This window comes from Rattus norvegicus, chromosome 8, assembly GCF_021556685.1.
Source record: "Rattus norvegicus strain SHRSP/BbbUtx chromosome 8, alternate assembly SHRSP_T2T, whole genome shotgun sequence".
Lineage (NCBI taxonomy): Eukaryota > Metazoa > Chordata > Mammalia > Rodentia > Muridae > Rattus > Rattus norvegicus.
The window spans coordinates 62,253,663-62,276,074 of record NC_141541.1 but is presented as its reverse complement, the minus strand read 5'-3'; the positions used below and the strand labels follow the sequence as shown (position 1 = coordinate 62,276,074).

General features: G+C 41.6%; 1 long non-coding RNA gene across 1 annotated transcript in view; it reads right to left on the bottom strand.

The window, feature by feature from the left end:
• LOC103693097 (uncharacterized) overlaps positions 1 to 22,412 on the bottom strand; it is a 79,745-nt gene that overhangs the window by 16,769 nt on the left and 40,564 nt on the right. The gene's annotated exons all lie outside the window — the stretch shown is intronic.

Genomic DNA, 22,412 nt, shown 5'->3' with positions numbered 1-22,412 from the left:
ACAAGCTACAAACATCTTTCACAGATTTGTGTGTGCCCTTCCTTTTTAAAATCCGAGTATTACTTTACGGATGTGTGACTTAGTTGCTGTTCTATTGCTGAGAAGAGACATCATGGTCAAGGAAACTTGTTTGAAAACATCTGGGTGTTTGCTTGCAGTTTTAGAAGGTTCGTTCATTTCTATCACAAGTGGGGAGTGTGGTAGCAGGCAAACAGGCATGGTGCAGGAGCAGCAACTAAGAGCTCACATCTAATATGTAAGTTGCACTCAGAAGTAGGTGGAGAGACTGGGCCTAGTGTGGGCTCTGGAAACCTGAAAACCCACCCCAGCAACACACTTACACCAATGAAGCCACACCTCCTAATCCTTCCCAAAGAGTTCCACTAAGAACCAACCATTCAAATATATGAGCCTAAGGTTCTCATTCAAACCATCATAACATACATGTACTATCATGTAGCAGGATTTAGCTAATAGTGCAGTTTCTTTGAAGAATTTTCCCCATACTGATGTTAATAGTAAGTCCTTAGTTTATGTCCTATTTTATGATTTCAAAATTTATCTTTATATATAACTGATATTAAATCATCCAGTCATTTTGACCTCAAAGGTCTATTATCAATAATATTGATTTAGTACTCAAATACAAATCTAGTTACAGTTGGTACCACCATGTTCTAATTATTAGTGTTTCAATATCTGGTATAAATAGCCCCCTCTCTGTTACTCTTTTTTCTTCTGCTTCATGATTTTTCCCAAGAATATACTTGTTTGTTTTTTCTTGTGAACTTTAGGTTTAGTTTCCATGCTTACTACTGGATTGAAGGGCATAGTAGTATTCAGCTGTAACCTCAACATTTGGACAGATGAGGCAGGAGGATTGCTGAAAGTTTTAAGTCAGCCCGATCTATAAAACAAGATTCAGTCCAGGTAAATATATACAGCAAGACTAGTTCTAAAATACAAAACAAAACAACAACAAAACAGACACCTAGATTAATTTAGAGAGACGTGACATCTCTATGATGCTGAATCTTAGAAACTCAGCCTGTCATTTCATTGTTTAAGATTTTTTTAATGTCTCCTCTTTTGTGTAGTTTATGATGGTTACTATACCATTTACGATGGTTATACTGATTGCCTATTTAATAGATTTGTCCGTGAGGGATTTTATGTTTTAAGTTAATTGACATGGGTGAACTTGGCAGCATTCTTGGCCCAGGTCCCAGGTTGGGTAAAGGAGAGACAGTGAGAAAGCTAACCAAGCATGAGTATCCATGGCTCCCTGCTTCCTGACTGCCGGAGCAGCAAGATGAGCTGTCGCATGCCTCTGCAGTCATGCCTTTCACACAGTGATTGACTGCTACCTGAACCATGAGCCCAAACAAACTCTCCATCCTTTGATCAGGCACTTTGTCATGAAACAGGAGAAGGGACTAATGCAGCCTTTTACATGTCTCACGTGAACCAACCACTGCCTGGTCCTAGGCCCCAAGAAGCAATCCTGAGAGAGATTTAAAAGGACGTAGGTATATAGGGAAAGCCAAAGTGGCTTCCCTAAAATGGTGGTTTCTTCTTCTCAAAAGATGTCATGAGGAGAGATAGCGCAATGCACAGTGGGGGCGGGGATTGGCATCTAAACAGGACCAGTAATGGGGAAAAGAAGGACCCAGGGGCCATATAAAACAGCCAACCTGGAATCTGTTTAGCAGACTCTAGCTCCAGGGTCCTTCCCACCTCCACAGGAACCCTTAGCTTGCTTCAGTAAGCAGTTACTTTCGTTTCCCTAGGCATCTTGTATTCCCTTTGCTTGACAATGAGTTCTGTGTCTGGCCAGTACTCTATGGTACAGCCCTTATTGTTGCACGGACACTTCTCTCTCAATAATTTAGCAGAGGCACAGATTTTAGGATAATCAGTTTTAGGGAGTGTATTACTGTCCCTCTTTGTTATCTGGTGAACATGTTACAGTTTAAAGTAGGAAAATAATCTCTGGTAATCCTGACAGAGTTAACAGCGTTTCCTAGAACGCTGAGCCTTTGACAAACACACATCGTTTGGAGGATATGTCATCTACTTTATCATTAGCAATGTGTTCCTTTCTTCTGCCACAGCTGCCTTGCTGCTGCTAAGTGGGTTTATAGGGTCAGAACTTAATGGGAGGAAGACAATTTGTTCCTTTCTTGTGTTAATCAAAACCCCACAATGAAAGTAATCTATGGTGTGCACAATGATATACACCTTCATCCAGCACTTGTCAGGTAGAGGCAGGTAGATCTTTGTAAATATGAGGCCAGCATGGACTACATAGCAACCAGGCCAGTAGGGTTATACAGTGAGACTCTGTATCAAAAATCAACCTTAGGTCAGGTCATGCACATGACCCCACCCCTACTCCCTCTATAAATTGGTTTGTGTTGCTCTTACGTCATATAAGATGTAAATTCTTTTAAAAAATTCACTTTGGCTTGTAACAACTATATGAGCCTTGTTAAAACAAGCAAGAAGATAGTGAGAAAGGAAAACCTGGGGGAGAAGCTCCTCATCTCCACACTGCCACTTAGGAGGTGGGCTGAGTGGCAGAACAGAATGGCAACTCATAGTTCCTTTATTTTTGAGATTATATATGTATATTATGTATATGTATATCATATAAAATGTATGATTATATAAAATAATCCTTGCTCCCTTTCAAATACATGGCCTCTTTTTTCATTATCTGTTATTACATGCATATATATATATATGTATATACATGATGTTCCTAAATGCAATATGCTCAGTATAATGCTCCTTGCATGTGTGTGACTTCAGAGTTGACCATTTGGTGTAGGATAGTGTGCTCTTCTCTGGGAAGACTGTCCCACTCTCAGCATTCTTTTCTTTTTTTAAATTGTTTTATTTATTTACATTCTAAGTGTTGTCCCCCAGTTCCTGGGCCCCTCTCCTAGAGTTCTTCCTCCCTTTTCCTGTCCCTTTTGTCATTAAGAAGGTGTTCTCCACCCCACCCCTACCTCCCACATCCTTCTCCTCTAGGGTGTCAAGTCTCTACAGGATTGAGGCAAGACAAGGCCATCCCCTGCTATGTATGTGCTGGGGGCCATGTACCAGCCCATGTATGCTGTTTTGCTGGTGGCTTAGTCTCTGGGAGCTCCCAGAGGTCCAGGTTAGTTGATACTGTTGGTCTTACTATGTGGTTGAAATCAGTTCCTTCAATCCTTTCCCTAACTCTTCCACAGGAGACCCTGACCTCAGTCCAATGGTTGGCTGTAAATATCTGCATCTGTCTCAGTCAGCTGCTGCTAGATCCTCTCAGAGGACAGTCATGCTCCAGTCTGCAACACAACATGGCACCCGTAATAGTGTCAGGGTTTTGTGCCATCTCCCCATTCCCCGTGGAATGGACCCCAAATTGGGGCAGTCACTGGATGGCCCTTCCTTCAGTCTCTGCTCCATTTTGTTCCTGCATATCTTTTAGACAGGCACAATTCTGGGTCAAAAATTTTGAAGGTAGGTGGGTGACCCCATCTCTCCACTGGGGCCCTGTCTGCTGGAGGTGTTCTGTTCAGGTCCCATCCCCCCACTGTTACGCACTTTGACTAAGGTCGTCTGTCATTCTTGGTGAAGGGTCGAGACCACCTGGGACTTCTCCCTGCCTACTTTGTTGAAATAAAGTTGCCTATGTCTGTTGAAAACCATTCATCCAAACAGAACATGTCTGTGTAAGAGGAGAGGAAAGGAGGAGACACGTGAGAGAGTGAATCAACACAGGCCGTGGCATAGTGTGGCTGATGAACAGATGTAGCTGGAGAGGAAACTGGAGAGTCTGAGTAATGAAAGCGCTGGTCTTCCTAAACTGAGAGTCATTGCTGCACCCTAGAACCCATGCCCTCAATCCACATGCAGAGAAAAGAGACAATTTCACCTTGAACTTTCATTTCTCTTAAAGAAGGCAAGGGACTCTTCAATTTAACAGGCCTAAGGATATTCAGTATGGAAGAAGTTAAAGAAAAGAGAACTGTTGGGGATTGGTCTGGTAATGCTATGTATTCAAATGCTAAATTCTGTACCACAAGATCTGGTTGCCCCAAGACTAGCAAATTCTCATGTACACCAGCTTTTGTTGTGCAAACCTTGTTCCCCAATTTTAAAACTATTGGCTAAATAAAAATGGCTGCAGCTAATTACTGGAAGGACTAGAGGGAGACTGGTTTTCAGTGACCTGGCTGGGGGTTGCAGGTGGGGACTACAAGGAGAAGGAAAAAGGAAGGAGAGAGAAACAGAAGAAACATAGAGGAGAAGAAGGGGTCTCCATTGGTCATGCTGGACCAGTAGCATGTGTCAGAGTGAAAGGCCTCCCCAGAACACTAGACTGCTAGAGCAGAAATAACCCAGGAAGATTTAGGGAGCATAGTTGGGAAAGTAACCAGTCTAGCATTGGATAATTAGATTAGGGGTAATCCCCCAGTAATTGGGCATACCCTAATGAATAAATCGTAGTTTGAGTCTCACTAATTTGAAGCTAGATGGGGATAAGAATAATTAGTTTTATTTTACAGAGAGCCAAAGTTATGTTTTAAGTTTTAATAACTGTGCCTAAGAGAGCCATGAAACAAAAATGTCTCTAATCTGTAAGTCCCTTGCCCAAGGACACATATGTCCTGAGATGCTGGCGGCTGTTGTTTATGTAAGATAATAAGCAATGTTTCACTCCCCTAAAGAAGTTTGCTTCACCCAACTGCACCAGATGTGCTTGGTCACATGTAGGTGTGAGGTACATAGGCAGGAGGTGTGTCAGGATCTATACTTGACTCTGATTGGATGTAGAGGTATGCAGGCAGGAAGTATGTCAGAATATATGCTTCCCCTGATTGGACCTGGTGGGACATAACCTCATGGATGTGCCTTTATAGGCCTCTGCAAAATGTGACTCATAGCCTTTTTCTGGGAACCCTAGAATAGACCTGGCCAGAGTTAAAGCTTGGTTTAAAATTGTGATAGTGGTCTTTTTTCTCATCCCAACACAGGATTTCATCCTCAGCCACCAAGCAGTTCTAGACCATCATGGGCTATCTAAAACCCTACCTCACAACAACTTAGGGGAGAAAAAGGAACACTTTAAATACATGATCCTGTGTTTAAATGGTACCGGGAAACAACCAAGTCTATTAAACATTTTAAATGTGTATATACTTTGACCCAGAAGATACTTCTTGACTATGGGAAGCACACACATTCAGAAAATTTGCTTAGAAATATTTATTGCAACATTAGTGATAATAGTGTATGATTAGAGGCACCCTCGGTGTCTAGCAGTAGGCAAATTATTACATACGGTATGGAGCACTCATGCTGCAGAACACTATGCGCTCCATCCAGGGGTGAGATGGGATTGTGTGGCATGTGAGTATTATGGGTAAAAATAGTTTGCGACAGAAGATTACTCTTAAATTCATATTTGGTTTGTTTCTCCAGCATGAGGTTAAAGCATTTTGAACTAAATGCAGTTGATTTAATAATCACCAATTAACAGTTGATTTTCTTCAAAGTGATTATGCGTTCGCATTATCCTCGCATTTTCAGGACCTGATGAGACATCGCCTGAGCGTCCCTCTTAAACCCTCATCTAAACAGCCTGCTGTGCTGGACTTGATGGCATAAGATCCTCTCTTTTTGTGGTTTGCTTCAATTTAGAAAAGCAGAAGCCCCATGGTGACAGAATGGTTATAACTACACTTAGTGATATTTTTATCTCCAAAAAAATTGCCAAGTGGCGATGTGCTAAGCAGCATCCAGCTCAAAAGGCAAATTTCAAAGAACATTAACAAGAGAGGCCATTGCCAGTAATGTTCACGGTGCCCCAGAGACTCAGACACTCTCAGCAGTGTTCCGGTCGTCAGCCTGGTTTCCAGACACTCCCATCCCACATCTTCCGGTAGAGATCTATTAAACAGTCTGCCTTAACTCAACGCATGTTTGGGGAAAGTAAGAGCTAACTCTCAGTTACATTCTCCCCTGATCTATGCTGTCCACACACCAAAAGTTTATAGGATTAGGGACCACATCTGTCAATCACAGTCTTTGGCAATACTCAGTGCTTGATTATATTTTGAATGTGAGGACCCCAAAGTACCACTAGGTAGGACCATTCATGAAGACTAGGAATTAGAAGTCTTAATTGGGTCTTTATTTTTCAATGACCGTGTTATAACCCAAGTTTTAAAAAGCCATGGATTAAGCAATCATCATCCAAAAGCATGACTGAAGAAGTCTTAGGGCAACTATGTTACTGCCCTAATGGGAGATTTGTTTTCTGTCTAGAGTAGTAGGGATGTTAGTTTTTACTCGAAGGAAACCAAACACAAATGCCTTCGTGCCACCACCTGAGAAGTCTGATGCAGAGTGTTTAAATTACAGAGATGCTGATGGGAAATGGTAATGTCTATGAAGTAAAGAAAACCATCCAGGATGTAATGAGTAGCCAGCAGTCATCAGTGACCAACAGTCATATTGGAAGAGCAATCGCTTCTAGACACCAACGATAGAAGATGCTTTTAAAAGAAACTTCCAGCAAGTAAAAGCAGATTGTTTTAAAATGCTTTTGAAAGTAATTTCCAACATTATTTCCTGTATTTGCTCAGCAAGTTTGTCTTCCATGGTGAAGGTCAATCCTTACTTGGACTCTACTCTCTACGGAGGCCATCTTGAGGCAAGTACCTTTCCCTACAGTTTTAACTGTCATAGCCCAAAGGCAAATCCCAAACCTACATCTCCAGGCCCCACATCTATCTGTGCTTTCTCCCAGCTGCCTGGAGAGTGGGTTTAACTTGGCACACCAACTTTTACCTTAAGTATGAGTTTATCCACAGTGGTATGCATCCTCTTTCTCCCACACAGTGAAATAACAGCTCTTCCGATTCCTTGGCCTTCATTCTCCAGAGTAAAATCTCTGCCCTCAAAATCAGTTCTGCTAATTAATATCTACACTGCACTGCCAGGCATTGTGGGTAGAGAGAGGAGAGTGGTTCTGTATTTCAGGGATCAAATGCTCATACCAGGCTTCATGCCTAGGATGCTCTTGGAACTCCTATTTGCCCTTCAATGGCCAATCTTTATGACACTTTTTCCAAGGCATCAGCTTTTAACCAATTGAATTTTATAATAACTACTTACTACAGAAAATAAATATTGAAATATCTTTCAATATTTATTATCTATCCCCTTTCTCCTATAATAATAGAATCTCTAAATGTTAGCCTAAGAAGTGATATCACAGAATAAAAATCCACATTTCCTAGTCTCTTTGCATGTGTTTGTGACCATTTGAACAAATCCATAGATGTCTAGGGAAGATCTTTGAAGGGCTCTCCCTTCTGTCCATCCTGCTGACTTGAGCAGAGTAATAACAGTAAGCCACATTGGTCTGAGCAGACAAAGTCAGCTAGCACCCAAAAAGGAAAGGATGCTAGGCAAACCTGGGTGTCTCTGTCTTACTTGTTAAGTAGAAGATAACAAGGTGTTTGATTTAGGCTACTCTTGTTCTGTGTCTCTGTAGATACAGCTATCCCCATTTCTTAAACTGTGTACTTGCCTACCTCTGGTCTACACTTCAAGTCTGCATAATTCTCGATGGGGCTACATATGCAATTAGAGTCTCCGAATGATAAGATGAAGAACATGGGGCACATGCTTTAATTCAAGAAATTAAATCACAAAACTGTCAACAGTCCTCAAAGCTAAGCATGAGCCTTGGGTTCAGGGAGAGACCCTGCCTCAAAGGAATATGTGGGGAGAAAAAGAGGAGAATGCCCTTTCTACCCTCCATGATGCACACAGGTGTATAGATGTGCATGTGCACATGCACTCGCACGCGTGCGCATGCGCGCGCGCGCGCGCGCGCGCGCACACACACACACACACACACACACACACACAAACACGCATGCACGCACAAATAAATAAAGCTGGGTTTTAAGAACATGTTTGGGCAACTCCTTTAAAATCTAGAGCATTTCTAGCAAAGAGAAATTTATAAACCAATAAAACTTAAAAAAATCCTCCAAGCTTATATTCATGAATCTGCACTATCAAAACAGAATAAGTCCAAAGAAAGCTACAATTACCACATCAAAATAAAACCGATGAAAAATCCAGACAGAAAGACTTTCTGGACATCAGCAGGAACAAAACCAAACATGGTGCTTGGAGATGGAGCGAGGACCCCTAAGAAATATTTCTTAAATGAGCAAACAATGGCTCATCTGAGGTTTGATGAAGTAAGACTGCCTTGTGGCCTAGCCTGCTGTGGTAGAAAGTGCTCAAATGGGCACCAGGAGGCCAGAGTTCTAAATACTGCTCCCTTAATTAACAGTAAAATTAGACCACTGATGTCTCCCTCTGTTGTCTTTGCTGGAAAACGAAGGCCCCAGATTTGCCCTCAATGATGGCGAGTGTTTTATTGAAGGCCAACCTCACAGACACCTGAACAAGCTGAAGAGAATGAACCCACCAAAACCCACTAAGCTAAAGGGCAGCAGAGAGATGCATGTAGCTAGCAACAAGGCAAGGTCTCTGAGAGAGGAGAGCATGCTGGCATGCATTGGGTATTCTGTGGGAACTTCCTCCACAGTCTAGTTGCTGATTTGAGTAGAGAAGAAGCCAAGCACAACAGTGCTAATGGCCCTTGAAGTCAACCTTAGCTTTTGGCAACTGCACAGGAGCTGAGGGAAAGAATACTAGGTGTGCATTCTTAAGTATTTTCCTTGCCCTGGAAGCAATAAAAACATTTTGTAAAATCTACTAAGCAAGGCATGTGTGCGTTTGTAACCTAACAGGTGATCTCCAAAAGAGAAGTAAATGAATGCATGACTAACCAGCTGGCAGAGACTTTAAAAATGCTTGATTTATCCATAATCCATACATGCAGGATAGATTTGTGGTTACCAGGGGCAGGGAGAAGAAGGATGGTAAGGAACTGCCTAAATGGAGGAGGGATGTGGTGGCCCGTGCGTGTGATACCAGCATTCAGAAGACTGAGGCAGGAAGGCTGCGTCTGACACCAGCCTGGGCTACATGGTGAGGCTTCATCTTAAAGAACAAAGTGCTGGGGGCTAGCTCATGGTAGAGGGCTTACTTAGTCTGTTCAAAGCTCTTTGTTGCACTTTCGGTACACGCAAGGAGTGTATATGGGATCTCCTGGTGAGATGATGACAGGGGACGTTGTATCCTACAGCTTGAGAATACATACTATTTCTCACTTCTTCAAATTCTTGCTTTTTAAAGTTGAGATTCACGTTGATGTGAGTCTCAGCGCTTCAAAGGGCTAAAATCACACAACAAAATGTGCTCCGGCCACCGTGGAATGGAGCTGGAATCAGTCGGGCAAGTTCACCGATCTGTGCGTGCCGTGGTGATGACAGTAGGCAGCAGTGCACTGCATCCTTGACCACCATGAAGGGAGATTTTTTTCATCACCATCTGCATCATCTTTCATTGTTAGAAAAATGTAAGTCGAATTCACACTGAGCTCACACTTGTCACAGTTGTGTGATCAGGTCAGCCACATCTAACCTTTGATTTTGAAAAAAATCTTTTTTTGGTCTGTGTGAACATGTAAAGACCTTGTTAGTTATCATTTCCATAGCGTCTTTACACTGCTTTAGGCAATACAGAGATGATTTGCTCACCAGAAGACACCATTTTGTGTAAGGGATGTGAGAGCAGTCAGGTTTCTGATATCTGGGAGGTTCTGGAGCTAACACCCTACAGGTAACGAGGGAAAGCTATCACCCTAAGCATGGTGAGAAGTGGTAGCACGTGGACCACTTGGACCACTTGTGCACTGCTAGTGGAAATGTACTCATATGTTCACCTTGGAATAGCTCAGTGGTTCCTCAAAAAAGCCATACATAGAGTAGGGAGGTATGACCCAGCAACTTTACTATTAGGTGTAAACTCAAAAGGAATTAACATTAGACATGTAACAGATATGTGTATGCCAGTGTTCACTGCAGCTCAATTCAAAATAGGGACTAATCAACTTTGATCATTGTGGCAGACTGAGCAAACCAGCTTAGTGCAGGACAGGCTTACCTTGTCTCATATTTCAGCCCTGATAGGATCCACTGCTCTACACATAAGGCAATGCAGAATGTCATGGCAGTGAGAAGGCATGTCAGAGGAAGCTGCTTGCCTCACAGGGCTCAGAAGCAGAAAGACAAACAGAAAAAGAGATCAGGGACAAGACATACCCTTCAGAACACACCTTCAAGGATCCACTTCCTTCCTCTAATCAGACACCATCATCTACAGTTTCCACTACCTTCAAATATTTCACTCAATTACAAATCCTTCTATAAGTGTCACTTTTATTTCCTCAGATGTTAAGATGAGAGCTCTACCCAAGCTCTGCAAATACACAGCTTGGGCTAAGTCCAGAGCATTTTCTTCTCCGTTCTAACTATCCGTAGGCCTGGAAGTTTCTAGTCTCCAGACAATATAAACTTTCAAGATGACTGACACAGTCTGGCTTCTTGACTTCTGACTGAATTGCTCTGCCTGGCCTCATACTAATTTTGACAATGTTCTCTAATCTCCTGGCTCCTTGTTTTCTGCTTGTTCTGTTTTCACCTGTGTTTAGCTTGTTCTCTCTGTAACCTGTCTCTGTAAAACTGTCCTGATAACACACACACACACACACACACACACACACACACACACACAGAGACACGCACACACAGACACACACACACACCCCACACCACACACACATATCCCACACACACACACCCTACACCCCACATACCACACACCACACCACACTACAAATGACCATCCCCTCTCTCTCTCTCTTACTGTTCTTAAGTAGTCTCTGTTTCCTGTCTGTTTTCCTGTGAGCTGGGCTTGTACTATCTTTGACTCATTCTGTCAAATCTTTCTCTGTTTCATCACTTTGTCTGCTCCTCTCAATTAGATGTCATTTTTAAACAAGGATGCTTCCTTCTACAAACTAACCTTACCTCCATTGTGAGGGATTAAAGGTGTGTACTAAGTACTTGTCTGTACTCTAGCTAGATCATACTGTAATCCAGAGTGTGTCTGTATTCCAGCAGAATCACACAGACCTACAAGGTCTTTGGATGTGATCCCTTGCCAGAGCAGCCTTGTTTCTTGATTAAATTCCTTTATGTGCCTCAAGAGACCAATTTGTTGATTAGGCCAGAGCACTCATGATCCAATCACTTCACAAATTCTTCACCACTAAACATTGCTTTGGGGAGTCAAGCCTTTAATCCATGAAACTTTGGTGAGATATTTCATATTAACCCCGCCACCCCCCCCCCCCCACAGAAAAGGTGGACTGACTTGAGTAGTGGGAAATTATAAAAATATGCACCATCTCACCATAACTCTAGCTACTCTCTGGCTCTAGTGGTCTCGGTGGTCTCACTGCTTCCATGGCTAGACCCATGTGTGATCGCCCACCTCGAGGTTCTCTTGTGGTGCATCCTTCTCTTGTTTTCAGCCATCCACCATCTGTGGTTAGCTGTCACAAATCCCCATAACACAACTCAGTAAAATCAAAACTCTAGAGACTTGTAATTTATCAGTCGAATTTATATCAGTAAATTCTCACCCCACCAAAAACGTCCATACAATGAACTCAGAGCCAATTGATATTGATATAAACTACCCACCTAGATAAGACAAATTGTCCTGTAATTATCCATCCCTTATAAGATTTTCATAGCTAACTGTGGCTATTTAAAGCAACGCAGAATCTGGATCGTCTTTCTCTTCCTCCATCTTCCTTCCTTTCTCCCTCCCTTATATCACACCTCTCAAAAACTCTCAGCCCACCCTCCTTTTCTACTGTCCAATCACAGGCTCTGCCTTGTCTTTCACCTATAGACTTGAGGTAAAAAATGAATAAGAAAAAACAAGTGAAATATATGTATTATACAGTGATTATACATTTATTATTATTTAACTTATATTTATGGGTGTTTTGCCTACATGTATGTCTGTGCACATTTGTGTGCCTGGTGTCCACAGAGGCCAGAAGAGGGCATTGTATTTTCTGGGATTGCTGTAGATGGCTGTGAGTCTCTATGTGGGTGCCGGGAATCAAATCTGGGTTCTCTGGAAATGCAGCCAGAGCCCTTAACTCCTGCACCATCTCTCTAGTCTCCTGTACAATGAAATATTATTTAACCATGAAAAACTAATTGATACTTGTTATAACATCAGTCAAAGCTGGATCATTACACTAAGTGAAATATGACAAACATACAAGGCCAGAAGGTCACATGATTCCACCTATGTGAGGTGCCCAGAATAGATAATTTCACAGACACAGCAAGTAGACAATTAAGTTGATATAACGGGTTGAAAGCAAAGGGAAATTGCTGTTTATGGTTGGAGTCTCCGTTAGGGATGATGGAGTTTTTGAAAATATTCAACAATGTGATGAACAGACAATGTGACTGTAAGTATCATTAATGAATTGATGGATGGTTAAATGAAAATTTATATATATGTGTACATTATTAAGATATAATTTATATACCAGACAAGTAACAACCTTAAAGAATAAAATTCAATACATATATATACATACATGTGACTAAAATTTAAAAAATAATATAATACAGAAAACTATTGAGTTTTATTCTCTAGGGTGGTTACTTGTATGGTTTGTAAATTATATCTTAATAAATCCATTTATTAAAAAAGATAAGCTTCCCAACTATTTAGAAATTAGGCACTGCTTGCTGAAATGAGAAGTCTGAAACAGAGGCTTTCTAGGGCTCCATCCAAGTTCGGTGTGGGACCAGTTTCGTTGTGACCTCATCTGCCAAGGGTCCTCTCCATGCCGTACCATGCAGGCTTCATGGCAATCTTTGCCTTGTGCCTTCTGAGGTTAAGAGGAACTCAACTTTTGTCTCATTTTAAGAGAGAGAGAAATTCCCCTAACAGAGCTGAGCAAGCCCACACGAGCCTTCTTCCTTTCCTTGCCTCCCAGCCTTCTGAGGGTACAAACCACTTTTTTTCCAACCTGGGCTGTAGCACATTACCTGGGAGACAAGGTTGTTGGCTGCACAGAATGGTTGTTCAGCTGATTCCTTAAGTTGGTTAAGAAGCAGGAGCAGAGGCCGAGCTCAGTGCTGAGCACTGTTATCTGGCTTCCCCATAGCCTAGGATGGAAAGAAAGCCTATGCCACTGTGTCTGTGTAGGAGCCACAAATGTCCGCTCCTCAAAGTTAGGCTAGGGCTCAGGCCAGGGTACCTGATAATGACCTCCTCTGACTGCTGTAGATTTCTGAGCACAAGGAGCATTCTGTGACTTAAGGAAGAGCAGGTAAGAAGAACGTTGCTCCCTGATGGCGAATGTAGGAGTCTAGGCCATCCCTTCAGAGCTGGTTTCCGCAGCACCTAGCTGGCACTGGGCTGGTAAATATCTAGTTATTAGGTGGACAGGTAAGTCAGGAGAAGTAGTTTCCAAGCCAATTCTGCTTCTTCATGAATCTGAACAAATCAGTGTAGCTTCTTAGTATCATTATCACTTGTCAGTTGAAGAGCTTGACTTAGGTAGCCTCCAGCTCAGGTACTTAGTGGCCTCATGGCTCAGGATTCTCTTATTGAGGTCTCTCTTTCTGAGGCCTAGGACCAAGAACATCCTTGGAAAAAGAAGAGGTGATGTTTGAGCTGGAAAACAGGGGACAATTTAGGGAATCAACTATATTTGCATCTTCCTGTTTTTCTCTGCCTCTGTCTTGGTTTCTCTCTGTGTGTCTTTATGTCTCTATCTTTCTGTCTTTCTCACACACATACACTTACACAAAGACACAGACACACACATAGAGTTATACGGACACAGACATACATATAAACACACAGAGATATACACATTGAGATATATATATATATAAACACACGTAGACATACACAGAAAGACATGTACATAGACACACAGATATACAGAGATATACACAAGACACCACAGAGAGATGTTCAAATAGGTATACACACAGATATTCACACACAAACACACACAGAGACAGCAGATATATACACACAGAGATGTATGCACACAGAAACACACAGAGATACACACACAAAGATATGCACACACAGAACCCACTTCCTACCTGTGAAAGATCTAATATGTGTCCTGGAGTCTGGGATGTAAATTTCCTGTCCCCACTCTCCAAAGTTTCCGTGACACTCTTTTGGGGAAGCACAGGTCACTTTCCCATCCCAGGCTGCTTCATTTCACTTCTCATTAGACTATTCCTTTCCAGTCAAGCAAAGATTTAATGTCGATCCAGACATCCTCAAGCTCCAAATCTCCCTGTTTAGCCACATCTTAGCTACTCTTCTACTTGCTGTGAAGACACACCATGACCAAGGCAACTTATAAAAGAAAGCATTTAAACTGAGGCCCGCAGTTCTAGAGGGAATGGAGTTCATGACCATCTTAGCAAGACGTAGGGCAGCAGGTAAGCAAGAATGACGATGACATTGGAGAAGGAACTGAGAGCTTAGAGAGAGAGAGAGAGAGAGAGAGAGAGAGAGAGAGAGAGAGAGAGAGTTGAAGCAAGCATGGGCCATATAGTACCAGGTTCCTCAAAGCAGAGCTACATGAAAAACCCTATCTCAAAACAACAAAAACCCACTTAACAATGTTGTTTATTTCCAGCATAGATGAAGATATGCTGCAACAGTTTTTGAGGGGGGATTGTAGCCAGTAGTAGCCTTCTTTCTACTTTTCTTTGCAGTGCTGGATTATTTGCCTTGGTTTCTAAGATGTGTCTGGTCCTGTGCTTTATAGAGGTGAGACACCTGGGTGACCCATGGTGATTAGGAAGCTGGGGTCACCTTGTCAGCCCACCAACTGGGATCTACTCAATAATAATAAGATTCCCCAAAGCCTGGCATGCTAGGTGCTGTCAACCATCCAGAATCCACGGAGGAACACCCCAGTGTTCTCGGCTGCCTCTTTGCCTACTGGGATGCTCCTGCACAGAAGAGGTTGGGCCTTCCACCTCGTGCTTCTCGGTTATTTTTACTTAAGTGTTTAGGCAGATGTATTCACACACTCCATATTTACACTTGCGTACTTGTGCACATATGTTCATATATATATACATGGGTATGTTCAAATATACCCTTGTGCAGCATATGTCAAATGTCACTTCATAGGCACTGTACACCTTGTGTTTTAGACACAGGCTTTCTCAAGGCTGAGGAGGTTGAGACACACCTGTGTCTATCTCCAAGTGCCAGGGTGACACGCTTCAGCCATCATGATGGCTCTTTCCCTCGCATTTTGGAGAATGAATTCAGCTCTCATGTGGGAAGCAGAAACTGGGTGGAGTTATTGTCTCAGCCCTCTTGTGCTTCTTCATCTTGCCCAGGGTGAAAATTTCACAATCTTGACTCACAGTCCATCCATCTCTTATGATTTGGACAGCAGGGCCAGGTAAAGCTGAGTGTGCTTATGCAACTTCTGGGAAATCCCCCGGCAGCCCAGCTCTGTGAGGGGTTTTGTTCCTTTACTATGGTGTATATGGGGGAAAGAAGGGAGGGAGGACAAAACCCTGGTAGATGGGTACAGTACTGTAGGCCTGCAATCCCAATTCATGAAGCTGAGACAAGAGGATTGCTGTGAGTGTGAGATCATCCGGACTTACATCCTGAAACCAGGACAGCATACCAATGTCCTTTACATAAAAAAGGAAAGAAGGAAAACAGAACCAAAACCCAGCTGGCTTTTCCTCCTCCCCTCCCTTTTTCTTGGATATTTTTTATTTACATTTCAAATATTATTCCCTTTCCCGGCTTCCTGTCCATAAGCCCTCTATCCCACCCACCTCCCCTTCTTCCATAAGCGTGTTCCCCCTCCCTAGCCACCCCCTTCCTGCCTCCCCACCCTGACATTCCCCTACACTGGGGCCTTGGGGGGGGGGAGTTCAGCCTTGGCAGGACCAAGGGCTTCTCCTCCCATTGGTGCCCAGCAAGGCCATCCTCTGCTACATATGCAGCTGGAGCCATGAGTCTGTCCATGTATACTCTTTGGATGGTGGTTTAGTCCCTGGGAACTCTGGTTGGTTGGTATTGTTCCTATGGGGTTGCAAGTCCCTTCAGCTCCTTCAGTCCTTTCTCTAACTCCTTCAATGGGGACCCCATTCTCAGTTCAATGGTTGACTGTGAGAGTTGCCTCTGTATTTGTCACACTCTAGCTGAACCTCTCAGGAGATGTCAGGCTACTGGCTTTTCCTTCCTTGTTGGCATGAGTTGAAGCAAGGACCCCAACAAACCAGGTGCACTGACATGGTGCTGCAACAGAATAGCCACTAGGGGGCAGTACAACCTCAGAGTTTCTGACCCCTTGCTGGGCCAAGCGTCTTCCTGCCTTTCTTTTTTGGCACCACTGGGAGGGGGAGGCGGAGGGACATAGGAAGTGAAGGTAGCGTCTCAATGCTCTCCAAACTTTCCCCCCACTGCCTCCCACCGGTCCAGCATGGAGCACTGCCTACTCACAATTCTATTTCTCACAGAGCCACCGGGGAGCACTTACCGCACAGCTACTCATTGCTGTGTTCTGGGGATGAACGACGTGCTCAGGCCAATTGCAGACGTGAGTCACAGGAAGTATTACTGCACATCCGGATGCCTGGCTTTCTTCTCTCCATCACAGAGGACTTATGATTCACGAGGAATATGTGGTTGTTATGAGTCTCCACGTCAATGTTTTCTTAGATTTGAGCACTAATATTTCAAAGGATTTGTTTTTAAAATAGAGCATCATGCATCCTAGACTAGCCTCAACCTCTCTGTAAGGGCCTCCTGCATGCTAGGCACATGGAGATACAGCACAAGTCCTGTTGTTCACTATCGGTGCTTTAAAGACAGCCTCCCAATGCCACCAAGCTCAGCTACTGTACCCCATAATATATAGCCCAGGCTGGCATTGAATTTAAGGCTGGTCTTCTGTCTAACCCTCCAGAGTCCTGGGATTACAGATAGACAGCATCACCCTAGCTCTAGATGCCTTAAGAAAACCCCGCAATCTCTCTAGAGCTAGCTCTTTCCCTACATTCTGGGCTGGTCTTTCCAACCTGGGTCATTGCTATTGGTCCTGCCTGTATTTTTTCATCTGAAAACTTCTCTTGTATTTTTCGCCTGCCATTTTCAACCATGTTTGTCGCCCACCCATTGTCTGGCTCTGGGCTTGCCCTTCAGTCCCAAGGAGCCTTGGGGGAAACCAAGAGCATCCTGCTTTCCCCACGGAGGTCTGTGGAGGGAGCAAGATCTACCAGCTTGGAACATTGTCTCACCAGATCCCAGCTATTCTGCTACAACAATCTCTGAGATATGCTAATGAAATTGAAGCACAAAAAGATGACCTTAAATCCAATTCTATAAAGATGATAGAGGTCAATAACAAGGAAATGAATAAATCCCTTAAAGAAATACAGGAAAATGCATTTAAGCAGGTAGAGGCATTAAAAGATGAAGCAAACAAATATAAAGAAATTTGGGAAAATGCAATCAAATAGGTGAAGGATATGAATAATATTGTCCAGGACCTAAAAATGGAAATAAAAGCAATAATGAAAACATTAACTGAGGGAATCCTGGAGAAAGAAAACCTAGGAAACAGAACAGGAACTATAGACACAAGCATCCCCAACAGAATACAAGAAATGCAAGAAAGAATCTTAGGCATAGACTACATGATAGAAGAAATCAATACATCAGCCATAGAAAATGCAAAATCTAAAAAGTTCATGACACAAAACCAGGAAATTTGGAACACTATGAAAAGACTCAACCTAAGAATAATAGGAATAGGAGGAGAAGATTCCCCAGCTCCAAGGCCCAGAAAACATCTTCAACAAACTCATGGAAGAACGCTTCCCTAACCTAATGAAAGAGGTGCCTATAAAAGTACAAGAAGCTTACAGAACACCAAATAAATTACCCCAGAAAAGACAATCCCCCCCACCACATAATAATCACAAAATTAAACATAGAGAACAAAGAAAATATTAAAAGCTGCAAGGGGAAAAGGTCAAGTAATATATAAAGGCAGAGCTACCAGAATTATATCCAATTTCTCAACCAAGACTCTAAAAGTTAGAAAGGCTTGGGCAGATGTCATACAGACCCTAAGAGACCACAGATGACAGCCCAGACTACTATACCCAGCAAAACTTTCAATCACCACAGATGGAAAAACCAAGAAATTTCATGACAAAGTCAAATTTAAACATATTTTCACTAGCCCAGTCCTACCAAAAACACTAGGAAAAAAATTCAACCCAGTGAGTATAACTACAGTCAAGAAAACATAAGAAATAAATAATTTCACACTTTAAAACCAATAGAACACACACACACACACACACACACACACACTCATATAAACCACATACTACCACCACCAACATCAAAATTACAAAAGGTATCAACCATTGGTCATTAATATCTCTTAAAACAATGGACTAAATTCCCTAATAAAATAACATGAGCTAACACAATGGATGTATAAACAGAATCCATCATTTTGCTATGTACAAAAAAAACACATCTAAGCAACAAAGATAGGCATTGTCTTAAAATAAAGGGATGGAAAAAGGTTTTCCAAGCAAATGGACTTAAGAAACAAGCTGGAGTAGCAACTTTAATATCTAGTAAAATACACTTTCAACCAAAAGTAACCAAGAGAGATGGGAAGGACACTTAATACGCATCAAAGGAAAAACCCTGCAAGAGAGGACATCTCAATTCTGAACATCTATGCCCCAAATGCAAGGGCACCCACATCCATAAAAGAAACATTACTAAACTTAAGTCACATGTTGGAGCCCACACATTAATAGCGGGAGACTCCAACACACCATTCTCACCATGGACGGGTCATCAAGACAGAAACTAAACAGAGAAATAATGAATCTAACAGAGGTTATGATTCAAATGGAACTAACGGATATCTATGGAGCATTTGTCCCAAACACAAAAGAATATGCCTTCTTCTCAGTACCTCATGGAGCCTTCTCCAAAATTGACCATATAATTGTTCACAAAGCAAGCTTCAACAGATACATCTTGCATCTTATCAAATCACCATGAATTAAAGCTGAACACCGACAGTAACCAACACAAGAGAAAGCCTACAATCTCATAGTAACTGAACAACCCCCTACTCAGTGATTACTGGGTCAGGAAAGAAATAAAAGTGAAATTAAAGACTTTCTAGAATTCAATGAAAATGGGAGTGCATCATACCCTAACGTATGGGACACTGTGAAAGCAGTGCTAAGAGGAAAATTCATAGCACTGAGTTCCTTCATAAAGAAATTGGAGAGTTTTCATTCTAACAAATTAAAAGTACATCTGAAAGTTCTAGAAAAGAAAAGAAACAAACACACCCAAGAGGAGGAAATAATCAAACTCAGGACTGAAATCAATCAAGGAGAACAATACAATGAATCAACAGACCCAAGAACTGGTTCTTCGAGAAAATCAAAAAGATAGACAAACCCTTAGGTACTTTACTAAAAGACAGAGAGACTGTATCCAAATTAACAAAATCAGAAATGAAAAGGGAGAGAGACATAACAATGGGCACTGAGGAAATTCAAAGAATCATTAGTCTTACGTCAAAAGCCTGTTATCCACAAAATTGGAAATCTAAATTAAATGGATAATTTTCTAGACAGATACCAACTAACCACGTTAAATCAAGATCAGGCAAACTATCTGAATAGTACTGTGACCTCTAAGAAAATATGAGCAATCATTAAAAGATTCCCAACAACAACAAAAGCCCTGGGCCAGATAGTTTTAGTGGAGAATTTTACCATACTTTCAAGGAGGAGCTAACGCCGATAGTTCTCAAGCTTTTCCACAAAATAGAAACAGATGGAAAACTGCCAAACTTATTTTATGAGGCCTGATATCTAAACCCCACAAAGACTCAACAAGGAAAGAGAATTTCTTTCCAATTTCCCTTATGAACATTGATGTGAAAATACTCAATAAAATACTCACAAAATAAATCCAAGAACACATCATAGCCATCATTCACCATGTTTCATTCTACAAATGCAGAGATGGTTCAATAGACAAAAATCAATCAACTTAATCCACCATAGGAAAAAAACCACATAATCATTTCAATAGATGCTGAAAAGGCCTTTGACAAAATCTAACACCCCTCCATGTTAAAATCTTGAAGAGATGAGGGATGCAAGGTACACACCTAAACACAATAAAGGCAATGTACAGCAAGCCAATAGCCAACATCAAATTAAATAGTGAGAACCTGAAAGCAATTCCGTTAAAATCAGAGACAAGACAAGGCTGCCTACTCCCTGTTTCTTCAGTATAGTACTTGAAGTTCTACTAGAGCAACAAGACAACTAAAGGAGATCAAGGGATCAAAGTGGAAATGAAGAGGTCAAAGTATTGCTTTTCACAGATGATATGATACTATACACAAGTGACCCTAAAAATTCTATTAGAGAACTCCTATAGCTGATAAACACCTTCAACAAAGTAGCTGGATACAAACTTTACTCAAAGAATTCAATAACCCTTCTTTATCTAAGTGATATGGGAGCTGAGAAAGAAGTTAGGGAGACAATACCCTTCACAAGAGCCACAACTGATACAAAATATCTTGGTGTAATTCTAGCCAGGCAAGTGAAAGACATGTACAACAAGAACTTCTAATCTTTAAAGACAGAAACGGAGAAAGATACCAGAAGAGGGAAAGATATCACATGCTCATGGATCGGGAGGATTAACATAACGAAAACAATGAAAATAGACATCTTATCAAAAGCAATCTACAGATCCAATGCAATCCCTATCAAAATTCCAACACAATTCTTTATAGATTTTTTGATTTTCTTTTTTTATTAATTTTAAAAATTAATTATTTTATTTATTTACATCCCAAACATTGCTCCCCTCAAGTCCCCCCTTCCAGAATTTCTTACCCCATCCTCCCTCCCTTTGCTTCTGAGAAGGTACTCCCTCCTCCCCCAGGGAACCCCCTTCCCTGGGGCATCAATTCTCTAAAGGATTAGGCACACCCTCTCCCAGTGAAGCCAAACAAGACAGTCCTCTGCTATATATGTGCCAGGGACCTCGGACCAGCCGGTGTATGCTTTGGTTGGTGGCTTAGTCTCTGGGAGCTGAAGGGGATGGCAACCCCATAGAAAGACCAACAGTGTCAATTCTTTACAGATCTTGAAAGAACAATTCTCAACTTCTTATGGAAAAAAAAAAAAAAAAAAAAAAAAAACCGGATAGCTAAAACAAGACCAATTGCTGCAGTATCCTGAGTTGCACATCAGAGGGCGACAAAGAACACAAAGCAAACTGATGCACAGAAATCTCTGATCAGGTAAAAGGGTTTTGAGGTTGAATAATTTTGGAGAGAAATAGACACATAAAGATGACAAACAGAATAAAGACCCTTCGGATTTTGTGTAATACTACTTTAAATGGTTCAAAAAGGATGGGGAATTAGAGGAAATTGACACATTGCCAGCAGCAATTATTATTAAGTTTCATTCTTTTCTTTAATAGGCATTTTAGTTTGCTGTGTCAAGCATTAGAGGCTAGAATAAAAAAAATTATAAATCAGAATATGGAGGCTACTTAGATATCTGAAAGACAAAAAGAAATGGGTGAACTATGAAGGCAAACATTACAGGAGATTTAATAAAATGAATGAATCAGAATAAGATACAGATATAAGATAGAGATATAAAGAATACAAAATTAGGAAAAAAATAAAATATAGAAGCAAAGCATGGAACAAAATGTTCAAAAATTTATAGACCAGGATGAAGAACAATGGGAGAAAAACGAGGCGTGGCGACAAGGCTTAGAGGAGACATTAGAGCAGAAGAGACAAGAACTTACAAATCAGATTGAACAGAATGCTGGGATGGCAGAGATACAAGAACAAGAGACATTCAAAATATGGACAAAGACCTTAAAAGAGGAGTTTAAAATATTAATTAAAAGTCATAAAAATAATCACGTAGAGGCGGAGGATAGAAATAAAGCCAACCAAAACTTGTTGGAAAACCAACTTCCGCTCATCTGGGTAGTACACAACAAAGACCAGCAGATGCAGTATACACGTAAGTACACACATGAATGACACCCTGTGGACGGGCTGGATTTGAGAAAGTTTAAGGAAAGTATTACTAATTCTGGAATGCATTCACCATCTGTAAAACAAATCTTGGCTTCTTAGACAATCAAAAATAGAATAATCCCCCAAGACTGGAATGATATGACAAGACCAGTATTAGAACCTGGGCCTGTTTACAATGTCTTTCATGGTAGATAGAAGAGGCTAGAAAGATAGCACAGAGAAA